This window comes from Centrocercus urophasianus, unplaced genomic scaffold, assembly GCF_019232065.1.
Source record: "Centrocercus urophasianus isolate 14NV4802_14NV808 unplaced genomic scaffold, USGS_Curo_1.0 seq_30, whole genome shotgun sequence".
NCBI lineage: Eukaryota > Metazoa > Chordata > Aves > Galliformes > Phasianidae > Centrocercus > Centrocercus urophasianus.
Genome location: NW_024884867.1, coordinates 12,239,531 through 12,253,209, shown reverse-complemented (window position 1 = coordinate 12,253,209; position 13,679 = coordinate 12,239,531). Strand labels below are relative to the sequence as shown.

Here is a 13,679-nt window from a genome sequence, read left to right as displayed (position 1 = left end):
GCTTAGTTAAGACAACACAAGAACTTCAAAGAATCATTCTCCTTCCTCACACAGTTCACAAAAGCATAAAACAGCTGCAATTTCTATAGTAAGTCATCTCTTTTCTGTGGTGAAGAAAGAAATCTTGTTGCCTGACCTGAGATCCATCCTCGACAATCTCTGGATGCTCTACTACCTTTGAGATGTGGCAATCAGAGTTGGATAGCGTGTAAAATATTAGCACGTTGTGAATTCAGACAGCAGCATACTGGTAGTTTCTATTTGGTTTACCAGATGGGGTAAACACCAGAGAGTTTGCTGATGGCTCACAGAGTGCAGTATTTCCTCCCGGCTGGCCTTCAGTCTCTGTAAGAATGTTTTGGGGGATTCACTTCAGAGAGAGCTCTAAAACACTCTGCTGAGATGGTAAGGGAAAAATTACATTCCCCCAGCAACTGCTACCATAGATCTCTTAGCTTTTTACCAAACTCCAGACAGCTAAAAAAAAAAAAAAAAAAAAAGGAGCTTTTTTTTTGTATGTATGGGTATCCTTTTATTTTTAAATATGGGGGGCCTAAAGTAGGAAAAAGAACTTGGAAAATAATGGCATTCCAGAACTGCCGTGGAAGAAACAGTTTGCCATGATCTAAGGATGCATGCCGAGATCCTTCCTAACTTCCCCCAGCTCACATGAAGCCTTCTTTGTCTAATTTAAAGAATTACACTTTTATCCAGATGCGAATTTTTTAGAATTGCCACCACCCACCACATGCTCTCCATCTGTCACTACCTCTGATTTGATTTGCAGACCAAAGCCTGCACATGGGGTGCTCACCGGGAGCTTCCCCAGGGGCTCAGGTGGTCCCTCTGGCCCTGGGAGAGAACAGCACAGCACAGAGCCAGTTCTGATTGAGCTCCTGCTGTCACCACTGGCCAACACCAACTAACTCAACCAGCGCTTTACTGTATTCAGCTCTATAGCCTGTGGAAGAACATGTCCTCCTGAAAATATTCCCTAGTTTTGCCCTTTATCGGGTCTCTTCATCTTGCACTTACTTAATTCTTTGCTATTTATGTATAAATTGAATGTATTTTTTTCACTCATGTCCTACCTGATTTTGCCACTCTATTAGTTGACCTTCTTATGTAAGATCTTCCAACAAACCTTGCCTTCCTTACCTTGCTAAAAAACAAATAATAACAAAAAAGGTGATAAGGCTGTTACTTACTGGTTTGTTTTTTGTTTTTTTTTGTTTTTGTTTTGTTTTGTTTTTTTCTAGTTTAAGTTCATCTTTGATGCCACTTAGCAGGTTATTTAATCAATGTCCACTTAACCAGCAAAATAAAGCTCCTCCTGTACTGTCAAATATCTACCAAAAAAATCAACAAAGGACGCTCCACGCCCACACCCCCCCACTTCCTGGTCTGCAGTTGCTCAGTACTGTGGCTACACCAGGCTTAGGGCTGCACATGCAGCAGCAGAAGGCAAACACCCTCTTGCATGTTGAGAGGTAACTCTGGCCTCTTCTCCTCCATCCGCTATTCCTCTGTGAGATCATTTCCAATTTCCCCACAAGGAGACTTTTCTCCCATATTACTTGGGAGAAACGAAACTCAGAGTTTTCAAGGCCCTGCTATCTCCACTTCCTCACTCCCGGAAGTCTTCCCAAAAGCATGCCAGTTTGCAGCTCCTTGAAGCTCACAGCTCCTTTCTCCATTTGTTGCTCAAGAAGCCCCACAAACCAGACAAGCAGGTAGTACATAATTCCTTCTAGCAGGCAGGGAGAAAAATTGATGCATTGAAATCTACTTCCCAACCAAGGAAATGTTCTCAACCTCATCCCAGCAAATATCCAAGCCATTAGAAATTTCCCAGGCATCCCCTTTCTAATGAGTGCCCTGCAAAATCAGTCAGACTTGGCACGGTGATGCACAATTCACTACACAACTTCATGAGTCTGTGTTAATCCCAAGAGGCATGCTTCCCCAAATATAGCTGCTCCATATAATTGCTTGGCTTATCTCCCTTCTCTTCTACCATGGATCCTAAAGCCCTTAAAATTAATGACAGATACGCTTGCAGATCAAAATCTTGTGTACTGCTGTGTTCATCACTTGTTCACAACAGCACTGTCAGTCACAGTGCTCAGATGCAATTTCTCTTAGTAGCTTCTTAGTAGCTGCTCAGATGCTGCCAAATGGTGGGAGAAACATCAGAGAAGTTTTTTTTAACCCTATTTAAGAATTTCTGGGAGGCATTTTAACACACCATGAGAAAGATAACAGAAAGCAAAGTTATATCTCTCTCTCCGAGGCAAGCCCTGATTGCTGCCTGGCAGGCACACATGGTGATACACTAGGCCCCATGATCTATCCACTGGGTTTGGCAGAAAGTAGTATCCAAGGTACCTATCCTGGCAACATCTAAATGCAAGTAGCAAAGCACTTTGCAGGCAAAAAGGTCTTTCCCCAAGGCTGTTTAAAATATGCAAGTTCCTGAGTAGCATTGAAGATAGCAGCAATGGTGATTCATTAAGATAATGATTTAAGTAGGAGGCTTAAGAAAGCCAGGGTGGATTAACATCCAAAGGTTCTCCATTCCATCCTACCACCTGCCCTTTGAAGAGAAAGGACAAATTCCAAAAGTCAGGAGAGCTATGAATTAGCAGCAACTATATCACAACTACAATGCATTGAATTACAGAAGTACCACCTCTGCTCCAGCCCATCCTCTTTGGCAGGGTCAAGCACAGAATGTTATGGTAAAGGAAAATTTCCTTTGGCTTCAAAAATTATTGGGTTTTACTTTTTTTTTTTTTTTTTAATATTATTTAATGGCTTGTTAGTGTAAATAATACTCAAAAAAGACAGTTTTTTGAACTAAAAGAATTTTCTGTCCACCTTAAAAAAATAAGTTTTCCTCTGACAAATTGTCTTTCCCACAATTGAATAATGAGATTGGTTTGGTAGACTGATTGCTCTCCACATAATATCGTAAGTATACACAATGAAAGAAGGCATACACCCCAATACTTAATTCAGTTGTGATAAACTAAAGTTGTTATAAACTGAAATTTGCTTTCTGTCCATAACATGGGGTTAGTGCTCAGATTGTGATAGGTAGCAAATACTTCACCCCGCTAAGGGAGAGGCCTTTGTACAGTGGTTTTGATGGAATACTTTCAGTTGCCTTCTGGAGAGATGCACAAGCAATCAGTTTTGCTACTCTCTTGCTCACTCATTTTTGCAACAGGGCATCCCAGTGTATATTGCCCCACTCACCGCTAGCTGTGCTTGGTCTGAACATCTTCTAGGCACTCTATCCCATGCTGATTCAGTACAGAATAGCTTCCTAGAATGCAATCATAGAAAGAGTAAGGGTTTGTCTTAAAAAAGGATCATTCCAGAACAGCTATTCCCTATTAATCATTCCCAATCACCTCTTTGTTAGGATGATGAAGTTAATCAGGAACAGCTTGTCCATTCAGACTTGTAACTTACTGTATGATCAATGGATATCAAGATGTTACAATCACAAAATACACAAGAGAGTTAAGCGAAGTGAACTATGATAACAAGAGAGAATAAATGGAAGGCTTACCCTTATGGTGGGCTCACCACAAAACACCAGAAGGAGGGATCTCCAGAAGAGATCCTTCCCCACTGGCAGCCAGCTCTTCAATAGGTCTAGGAGAGGTGCAGCCTGGCTCCACCCCTTCCGGCAGCACAGGTGAATTGAATTGCCTTCACCTGTGCTCCTCTGCCTGACTCATGGCTCGCCTCAGGTGATCAATCAGAGGTTCAGGCCGTGACTCAGCAGTTCCCATACACTTACCTTGGTTTGAATCAATGACCCTGTTTAGATGTGGCCTTAGACAGCATCATGTAATCACAGTAATGGATTCATCAATAGAAATAGGCTAGCAGTTGCAACAGAAGTAGAGCTGCTGTATGGACTAAACTATTTGTTGTAACTCAGACACGTGATAGTTGTTCCTATAATGTTAGATCTCATCAGTACTTGCATGTGACATTTTGTTCCTTACAAGTCTCTGGATCGGCTTTGTTCAAACTCGGTTTATTCCTTAGGTATATGGAGACTTTAAAACCAGCAAAGATTTGAGTTCTGTAGCTTTTTTGTTTATTAAGTTCTTAGCTTGCAAGATTTCTCATCCAAAAAGGCTGAGAAAGTACCTGGCACACCATGGATGCTTATTGAATACATTAAATAAATCAAACAGTTTTATGATAAAGTTCCACTCCCCACACCAAACAGATGTAGGTGCAAGTCAAAGGAGGTTGAAAATTGTACTACACTGATTTTGCTGCAGTTTTCCCCAAAGGAAAAAAACCTGCACATAGCTTGAAACAAAAACATGGAAAATTTCAGCTGTCACGAACAATTGGAAAGAGAAATGGAGGAAAGACAGAAGTCAAAACTAAACTTCACAAGCAGACTGCATAATTTATATACTCTGTAGTGTTCTGCATTACAGGCGATCCTGGACTTAAACATAAAGTGAAGAGTTTTGATTGGGTTCATCACATTTACAGAGTAGAGTGCCAGGTAGCTTAATGCTGGAAGCTTCCAGCTTACTCAGGGGAAATCACAGATCCATGGAGAAGGCTCCTTGCTTGATTTCAGATTCTGAGATGCTGGAGAAGATAAGAGCCAACCTAGTAAGGATGACTGACACAAGACTGGGCAGAATGTTACTTAAAGATATACATGGATATACATTATACACAGTATACATTTAGCACAAAAATCCAAGAAAAATCTTGTTCATCTGCCATATCCACCAGACCATTTCTTGTACCCCTGTAATTCCTTATTCATCTCTCACCTCCCATGTTCACACTGACAAAGCTGCTCCATCCCATGCACTGGGAATCAGGGATCCTTTGTCAAAACCTAACAGGTGATCCAGCCTGCAATTCTTGGTCATGGTATCTGGGTAACTTTCTCCCTGTCCTTGCAGACATGCAATCTTAGTTCATGTACGTAGCGTTTTATAAGCAACTTTTATGGGTTCTTTTCTCCATAGGTGAAAAAGTAGTGAAAAGAAGTGAAAGAAAGGGAAAAGGGCAATTATAAATATACACAAGACAGATCAGGAAAAACAGTAACAATGAAACAACTGAAATCACTTCCAGTCTCTCTATCCAACAAATTCTTCACTCTTATGGTCTCTGGCATCATTTCACATCTCCATAAGATGTTCACCTGCTCCTGAAGCTATAAGAAACAAACAGTGAAACAGGAACAAAGAAGTTCCCACCTATGACCAGCAGCACATCACAGAGAGAAAATATTTTTATTGTTAAAGCTGAGGAAAACCAAATGCACATACACGCACACACAGCTCCACTGCTGTGCACTACTAGCACCCTCCCATTTTCTATATGCATCTAATATCAGGAAATTTATATTCAGGTCAAAAGCTCATGCTGGCAGGAAAGTACTTTGGAGAAGAGAGGGGAAGACAAAAAAAAAAAAGAGCCTACAGTTTCTTGGCTTGTGACCAGCAGGCTGGATGCATTCTATGGAACTAGGCCAAAGTGTTAGTTATTATATTCAGGAGAACATCTGAATCCCAGCTCAAGGGAGCAGAGTTTGTGGCTCTCGTTTGTGCTGTATATCAGTTGAATATCAAACCACATTTTCTGCCTTCTGAGTAATGAAGCTTAATAGTTTGGGACTCCCATATGGTCTATTGTTAAAGTATTTCCAAACACTGGCTGCTTCTTTATTTCTGAAGGAAAGATTTCTCTTTGCTCTTCAAGCTTTACTTTTTTTTTAAAAAAAAAAAAGCTTGTTAATAAAAGCTGAATGTGTTCATTTTCTAAATGTTTCCAATGATATAAAAAGGGCTGAAAAATGAGGGAATAAGGAAAACCAAATACATTTTTGAAATTGGATTTTTTTTTTTAAATGTCACGTGCGAATGTTTGTTTTAGTCAGAAGCAGCTGGTACCACTGGGCTCTGCTGCTCAGAACAGTGCATGCAGGAGCTTTCAGGAACCACGGGCTGTTCAAACAAAGAAGGACCACACAGGCTCAAACCATTCACAAAAGGACCCAGGCCCATTATTTGACTATTACTTACAGGGAAGCTTGACCAGTAATGTAGGCAGTAAATACTGGAGAAACCTGTTCTGTGCACAACACGGGTGTCCTGCTCTATAATTAGCTACTCATTCCAGGAAGGCATTGCTGATGGACAGAGTATATCAATTTGGCATACTTAAAAAAAAAAGTTAAGAACCTTGTCAAATAATAAAATCATCAGCATAATAAACACTGCAGTGTGTTAGGAATAGGAACCAGTGCTTCTTCTCAGGCATACCAGAGATGAGTATTCTGTTCCATTTGCAAAAAAAGATTTAGTAGCAGAAAGACTATCTAGCTTGCAAGGGCTGTGGTGCCCCAAGCAGCGCGCTCACAGTCCGGTCCTGCTGCCCCGCAGCTCTATCAGTGTGGAAGGGCTTGGCTGCTTCGTAAAGCAGAATTGAAACTGCATGGCACTGCAGGATGGTTGCCAGGCTGAGCTCGGGTCTCTGCCTCTCACCCTCACTGCAGGGAGCCCTCAGTGTGGCACCGGCTGCGTTTCTGCTGGTCGCTCAGCAGCACTGAAGGTGCTGTTCTAGGCACTGGCCAATAGTGAAACGCCAGAGCAATGCAGAAGTTCCTACAGCCCAGGCAGCTAAGCAGAAACTTTTGCTCTCTCCTTTCTCTTCTGTTATAGCCCATGTTGCAGCTTCTCATTCCCATCTCCTGCTGTCTGCCCACTCCCCCGCCCCATCATCTATCTGCTCACCATTACCTTCTCCGCTCCAATGTGCAAATCTTCAGAGTCAGCTGTACTAACCCTGAAAATAGGTGCTCATACGCATCAGCTGCCTTCTCCCTGGGCAGGAAGAAATTCAGTCTGGTATTTCGGCATTTGCTCTCATCCCAAATCAGGGAGAAAAACTGAAATTAGAGACTCATTATAGATTGAACTTCACAAGTTTAAAAAAAAAAAAAAAAAGGAGAAACCTATTCATGAACTCATGAACTTCAGTGCATTTGTCTCCATTTGAAATGGAATATTTTAACTTCACTGAAACCAGCGTTGGCTCATTTTGGTTTGGTGGCCTGACCCAAGAAATTTTATTCTGAGTCAGTATGCTTGAACTGTTTTTATTCCCACCGTTGTGCACAGCCTCACTGTCATTGCAGTTTGACAGCCTGATAACCCTGCTTGCACCTCCAGCTCAGTCTCCACGGAAGGCAATTGCCATAGCACAGAGGTGCCCCATGGTTCCAGAGACAGCCATAATGGCATGTGGGAAGGCAAAGGCTTGGAGTCCAGAAGAGGATGGGTCTGTCAGACCACTGCTCTCTGAGCAGCTGTGCACTGCTATGAATACAGCACAAGTTTTTGAACAGATTCTGAGTCAAACCTTTTAGACTTGCTAAAGAAAAGCAGAATAAGGAGGTATTCCCATTCAGTTAGCGAAGACCCAGTAGTGTAATATTTCTGTTAAAGAGCATGTTTATTAATTCCACAGATGAATAGAAGTCTAGAATTAGATTTTTCTATGAAAAAAACACCTGTTATTTCAAGGAAACTGTTTTTTTTTCCCCCCTGAAAAAGCCACTCCAAAGGAAAACTCAAATCAAATCACAGCAATATCAGCACCCCTCTGCCTCATACACAACTCCTGCAATGACCCAAGAACCGCAGGGTGGAGTTCATCAACCAAGTGTAATGTCTAGTTCAAACAAAGATTGAAGTAGAGGTTTTGCAACAGATGTCTGAATCTTGCTGCTTCTAGCTGAGGAGTGGGCATGGTTCTTACACCAGTTAGGCAGAAACAAGTGCTGATGGAGCTGAAGGCTTTGAATTCTGCCCCAGATGTTTGGAGTGCCACCCACTCATGCACCAAACAAAGGGGAAGGATTCACTGTGAGGTGAAGTGTGCATTCACAGGAAGTTAATTTAGCAGTTTTGCTGCAGAATCTATAGCGATTGTCTTGTAATGTGTTTTTACTTTAGGTAGGTGTATCTGTGAGAAGGCTGAGTGCGTGTGCATCTGTGGCTTTGATTTACTTTTTGAGAAGAGAGATGCACTTTGCCGGTAGTTTCAGTGTTGGAAACTGCAAGAAACTTCTTTTTAAAACACATAACCTTCTGACTGCTTTATAGTTAAATGGAATCATAACCAAATAAAGATTTAGCCCAACAGTGATCTGCCCTCAAAGACATTAATCTGTCACACCTAATAAAAGGGGAATAACCTTTTCTCTGAAAGATTCAAACAGATGGTGCGTGGCTGTGGTGGGAACTCGCTAAAAGTTGCCCCTGTAATAGGGATAGCTGTGCAACCAAAGAAGCTGGACTCCAGCATGAAAAGTGTCTGTCGTGCTTTACTTGTGTTTTAAAACCGGAGTTCTTTATGATCATATCTCATCACTTCTGTGGTTGATACATCCAATCAGCTTTCCACTCACTTTTTCTCCCCCCTTTATGCCAGTAAGATCCAATCTTGAAATTTTCACAACTTCTGAAAGTAGTTCTTTTGGGAAATCAGCAGAAGGTAAACAAATGCATTATGACAACACGTTAAAGCTCATTTTCCTATCAAGACTTCAAGTATAACCTCATTTGTCTGGGCTTCTGGTATTCTTTTGTACCACACACTTTAGTGTGTGTTTCTGTTCTTCCTTCCTTCCTGTGAGTTATGTGGGAAATAAAGGGTTCATTTTCTCTTCTCTCTTCTCCTCCCAAACCTCAATCCCAGCTTTCTCTTTTCTAGTTTAATCAGTGGAGTCTCTCCTTCCTCTTAAGCACCATGTTTCTCAGGACACAGGTGAAAAACATTTCTGGATCATTTTGCTCAGGGCTCTTTTTTGTCCTCCAAAGAAGCTACAAATGGCTTCTGGAACACTTTGCTTCGTTTCCTCTCCTGGAAGAAAGCCAAAGATTACTCAACTCTCTTTTCCTCAGATCTGCCACTGAGTATACTAACCTATCCCAATTTTCCACCCACACTGAAGGAGCTCTGAGATTTCCAAACTTGCACGAAGAGCTTAGCCCTAAATTCAGCTCGTTGTCCTACAAGAGACCAGACGTGAAACTAACACCAATGCTTAACAGTTTTCATGATATCTCAAAGCAGGTGAAGACCATTATTGTCAGATTCCTAGCGTGCAACAAGACTAGTAGGGAGCACTGAGAGATATGAGGTAGCAAGAGACCAAATTCACTCACAGTTGCAGTCCACAAGAGCATACTGAACTCAGAGAGCAGTAAACTTAGCCGCTGGTTTTCCAGAGCAGCCAGAGGAGGCCTGGTGTTGGAAGGCCTGAGATAATCCCCAGATTACCCCTGAGCACAGCTAGTAGGAGAAAATATCACTTTGCATGGCAAAGCCAGGGAGTATGCTTTGATTTCATGTTAATGAACATTACCACAGAGACCAATTTCATTCCCCTCTCTATTTTTGATATATTTAATAAACCAGAATGAGCATTTTATTTTTAAGCAACATACTTCAAATACTACAACAGCAACATAACACAGCACTGTGCAATAACAGGAGAGGGAGAGAGTGAAGAAAAAAATCCAGGTGGTAGACACTGCTCCAGCCACTGCACAAAATGAAGGCTTGAGTGCACATTTTTGCCTGATTGCATAGCTGTCTCTGCTACCCATCTAATCTGCTTAGAAAACTGGTTTTGAAGGATATGGTTCAGACATACCATACTACTTGCACAGGGGGTGGAGAAGGGGGTGATGAGGGGGAAAAAAAAGTGCTGCAGCTGCAAAAGATAAAATAGAGACAACTAATTTTCTCAGAGGTTGCAACACAACCTCTCCCCCTCCTCCACATGCAGTCACTGCACTGGCAGGATAAGCTGGAGATTCTCCAACGTAAGCAAGAAGGCACAACAAGGTGTGCAGGCCCTTCTCCACCCCGATACCCACAGCCCTTGGGGGGTACCACAGAAAGCAAAGGCTGACAACCAGCCAAATGGTGACATTCCTCCACCTGCTCATTTCAGTTGCATTACCATTTTTAAGGGAGGGCACGTGAGAAATGCTCTTCCCTAGATGTTATGCTGAGACAACAATGAACACAAGGAAGCTGCGAAGTCCTGTTGTACGAATTGGTGGCTGGGTTCTGATCTCTCATTGTGTGATCCAATTTCCCCTGACATCCAAGCCATTTGCAAACTCCGTGCATACGCTTATTTAAGCCATGTGTCCTGAAATTGAAACAGCTGAAGGGGATGGGAGGGGCAGGGAGGGAAGGGAACCACTGAATTTCTGGTGGCAGTGTCTAAAATACACATTTGCAAAAGGAACTCTCATTTTAGGTAGTCACTTAGCAAAACAACTGTTGCTGATAGGCAAGAGGTATAGTTTCAAATGACCAGCAGACAAAAAATAGGCCAAATAAATAACTACAGTCTAAAGGGAGAGGGTGGGTCTGCTCCAACAAAAGTAACAGAAAACACATGGATTACCAATGGGCAACCCAAAGTGAAGATTAGCAGACCCTGATTTCAGTTCACTGTAGCAATGATATTACCTAGCAGAAGCAAAACTGAAATCAGAGTCTGACCCAGGATGTCAGGGAGGCAGCTGCTTTGGGAATTTAATACTTAAAATTTCAATTTAGATTGCTTTATTTCAGTAGTTTGAGCTGCCTTTGCAGAAGGGCTAGCAGCTTTGGCCTGTTGGCACGTGATCTCTAAGGGTGTCTTTTAAATGGAATTGGACTTCTTTGGAATGGCAATGAGGGAAAGGAGGTGGGGATTGTTTGTTATGAAAGCAGACAGCATGACAAGCTTTTTGGCACATTTGTGTCTCTTTTGACAAAGGTATGTTTTCCTTTATTTTCTTGCCGATACATATGCTTACCCTCTCCTTTGTGCTCTCCTACATGTAGACCCATCCGCTCTTTGAAAGTATCAGAAATGCCAGTTGTGGTCTTTGTGGGGACTTTGAGGTTGCATTGTGCAAGTTCTTACTCCCTGACTGGAGTGAAATATAAGGATTTTTTTCCATATATATAAATAATTTTTCAGCTTTCCAGAATAATAATTGCTTACATAAATTAAACATCTGCAAGCAATAAAATCCCCATACAAACAAGAAGACAGTTTCAGTCTGACTAAAATGCTTTTCTTTGTTAATTGCTAAGAATACCACTTTCTTGTCATTTACAATGGTAATTTCATTAGTTCTCTAATTACCAAAATTTTTCAGTTCTTCCTCTTTCATGACACAAAGGAATAGGTCCAACTCCCATCTCCACATCAACTCATTTGGTTTATCATTTGGTTCTGCAAGACCAAATGAGAAACAGGCTGTTACATCTAGCCAGAGCAGAGATCAACTGTGTGGGCAGCAGAGTCCACCTGCAGACCTTCTCTCCCTTTATCACCCACAGTCTCCCCAGGACTCTGCCAAATTTTCTTCAGTACTATGCTATGGAGTACAGCTGCTGTGGCAACTAGGTACTGCAAATGCAAAGAGGAGCCGAAATGCTGATAACATGAAAATGCTTAGAATAGCTGATGTCAGTGGGAGAGAAGGGGGACACCAGCTGAATGTGCATCACACAGTGAAACAAGTCAGCTGGGAAAAAGCCCACACATGATTGCTTGGGGACATAGAACTAAAAGGGCTTTCGCTGTTTTGAGAATTGCAGATCATCTCTCTATCTGCAACTTGGTACAAAAACACGGGGAACAAGATTTTTAAGATGTAGTATTTTATCATACAGGAAAAGCACTAATCATTCACAAGTATGTTTTCTACATTCAAGCATCTGAGAAGTTAGTCGCAGTACTTGTCCTCTATCCACTGAAGGGAAGAAAGGCCAAGCCCATCTCACTCAAGGTCAAATAGCAAGTTCAGCAGATAACGATGACAAGGACTTGTTTACATCTAAATCCCATTCAACAGATCTACACATTAGATGGAAGAGATTTTAAACAGCCCCATGCATCAAAAATTACTAATGCCCTGCCAGGCTGACTGCGATATAGAGCTGAGAACTTATGGATCTCCTTCCTCTGACCCCCACCCCACTCTTCCCACTCCGGTGTCGTTCCAAAGCCCACGTGATGAGATTTTCCTAATCAGCAATTAAATAGTTAATGCTTACATTACAGCAGATGGAACAGGAGTTGCTGCAGGGAAGGTATGCAGAGAGAAGGAGGAGAAAGGAGAAAGCAAAGAGGAAAAAGCAGGCAGAGAAACAATCCTGAAGCAAAGCAGTTTTCCTGTTAAAAGGGGTGATTGGTTGACTAGACAACGTAACCCTTAAGACTTAGTCTAGACTAGGATAAAATGCTATATTGTTGAATGTGTTTGAAAGGCACAGCGTAAGCAAGGCTTACAGCCTTTAAGCATGTGATAGCCAAGGTAGATACTAATTAGGACATGTTCACTAACACATCTTAATGTTCCACTCTTAAATCCTTGCCAGAGAACTCAAGACTATGCAAAGCAAAGGTCTCTGATGTTGTCCCAGTAATTGCAAGTGCAACTGTATGACATGACACGGTGCAAAGAAATCAGGATGCCAAGGAATATCCCATGTCTTACACCCATTATTTTCCATATGATTGTTGAATGTCCATCAACATTTCCATTGTAAAATATTCAATCTATATCGTACCAAACAACACGCTATGATACTTTTCCTCTAAAAATCTAATCAAAGCTCTAAATGCCAATAGGAAAAGAGACTCCAGACTAACAGCATACACTCTTGTGAAACTTCTTTTGCTCAGTGTTTGCTCAGGCAGATTTGGGAAGGAGGGGGTGAGGGAAAGAAAAGAGGGCAAAGGAAAGTGTGCCCAGGGCCTTAGCAACACCATCATTTTGACAATCCATTGCCAGATTTGTAATTGACAACAAGTCCCACTTCACTAGGGGAGCCAGATGCATCCACAGAAAACTTGTTCAGATACATGCTACAATAAATACCAGGAGAATTACGAATGCTGTAGCTTCTTCTTAACCCTTCAAGCAGTATTTTGGGAACCGCCTGTCAATTTGAAAGACTGATCGTTTTCCTCTTGGCTTGTTTTAGGCTCTAGGTGTGCCCCTAACCAAATAGGCTTACCACTTAAAAGCTTAATTGCACCTGTGGCTTAAACCTTATCCCAGACAGTATTTGGGAGCATTTGGATTTGGGCGTTTCAGGTGTGGGATTGGAGCCTGCTTTCACAAACAGAGCTAGACAAGTCAGAGTAGGAGCCCATGGTGCATGCAGACTACACCAGGCAGCAAAGGATGAGGAAGGAAGAAATGCTTTTTCCATTTTGATCTCATTTATCTGTATTTATATTTCCCAAGTTGGGTTTGAGTAATGTCCACCTCCTTGTTTGTAACTGAGGGCAGGTTTCACAGTCTCAGATTTCTTTTCCTCAGCATAAAAGATCAAAGTTTGAGCCACTTGTGCAACTTAGGTGTTTACAGTGAACTGGTTTAATCGCATAGCAAGCCCTCCCTCCATTTTCAAAGTCACGCTCAGCCAAGCTCTTTCCTTCCATATGCACCAGGAAGGACCAGGAAGGGAGTGCCCATGTCAGGCTTGGATTATAACCCCCCCATCTCTTCTGTCTATCCTTATACTGGAACTAAAACACAGCATGCCAGCAAAGAGTCTAACGCATTCCCTTGTCTGCA

The 13,679-nt window shown here is 41.9% G+C and overlaps 1 protein-coding gene across 6 annotated transcripts in view; it reads right to left on the bottom strand.

The window, feature by feature from the left end:
* The window catches only part of HIC2 (HIC ZBTB transcriptional repressor 2), a 69,594-nt gene that overhangs the window by 26,320 nt on the left and 29,595 nt on the right, over positions 1-13,679 (bottom strand). For 4 of the 6 annotated variants that reach the window (XM_042829191.1, XM_042829193.1, XM_042829196.1 and 1 more), the window contains exon 2: positions 3,262-3,331. The exons of the other annotated variants lie outside the window; for them this stretch is intronic. The gene's annotated coding sequence lies outside the window, so the exon portion shown is untranslated. The remainder of the gene's footprint in view (positions 1-3,261; positions 3,332-13,679) is intronic. 6 annotated transcript variants of the gene reach the window in all.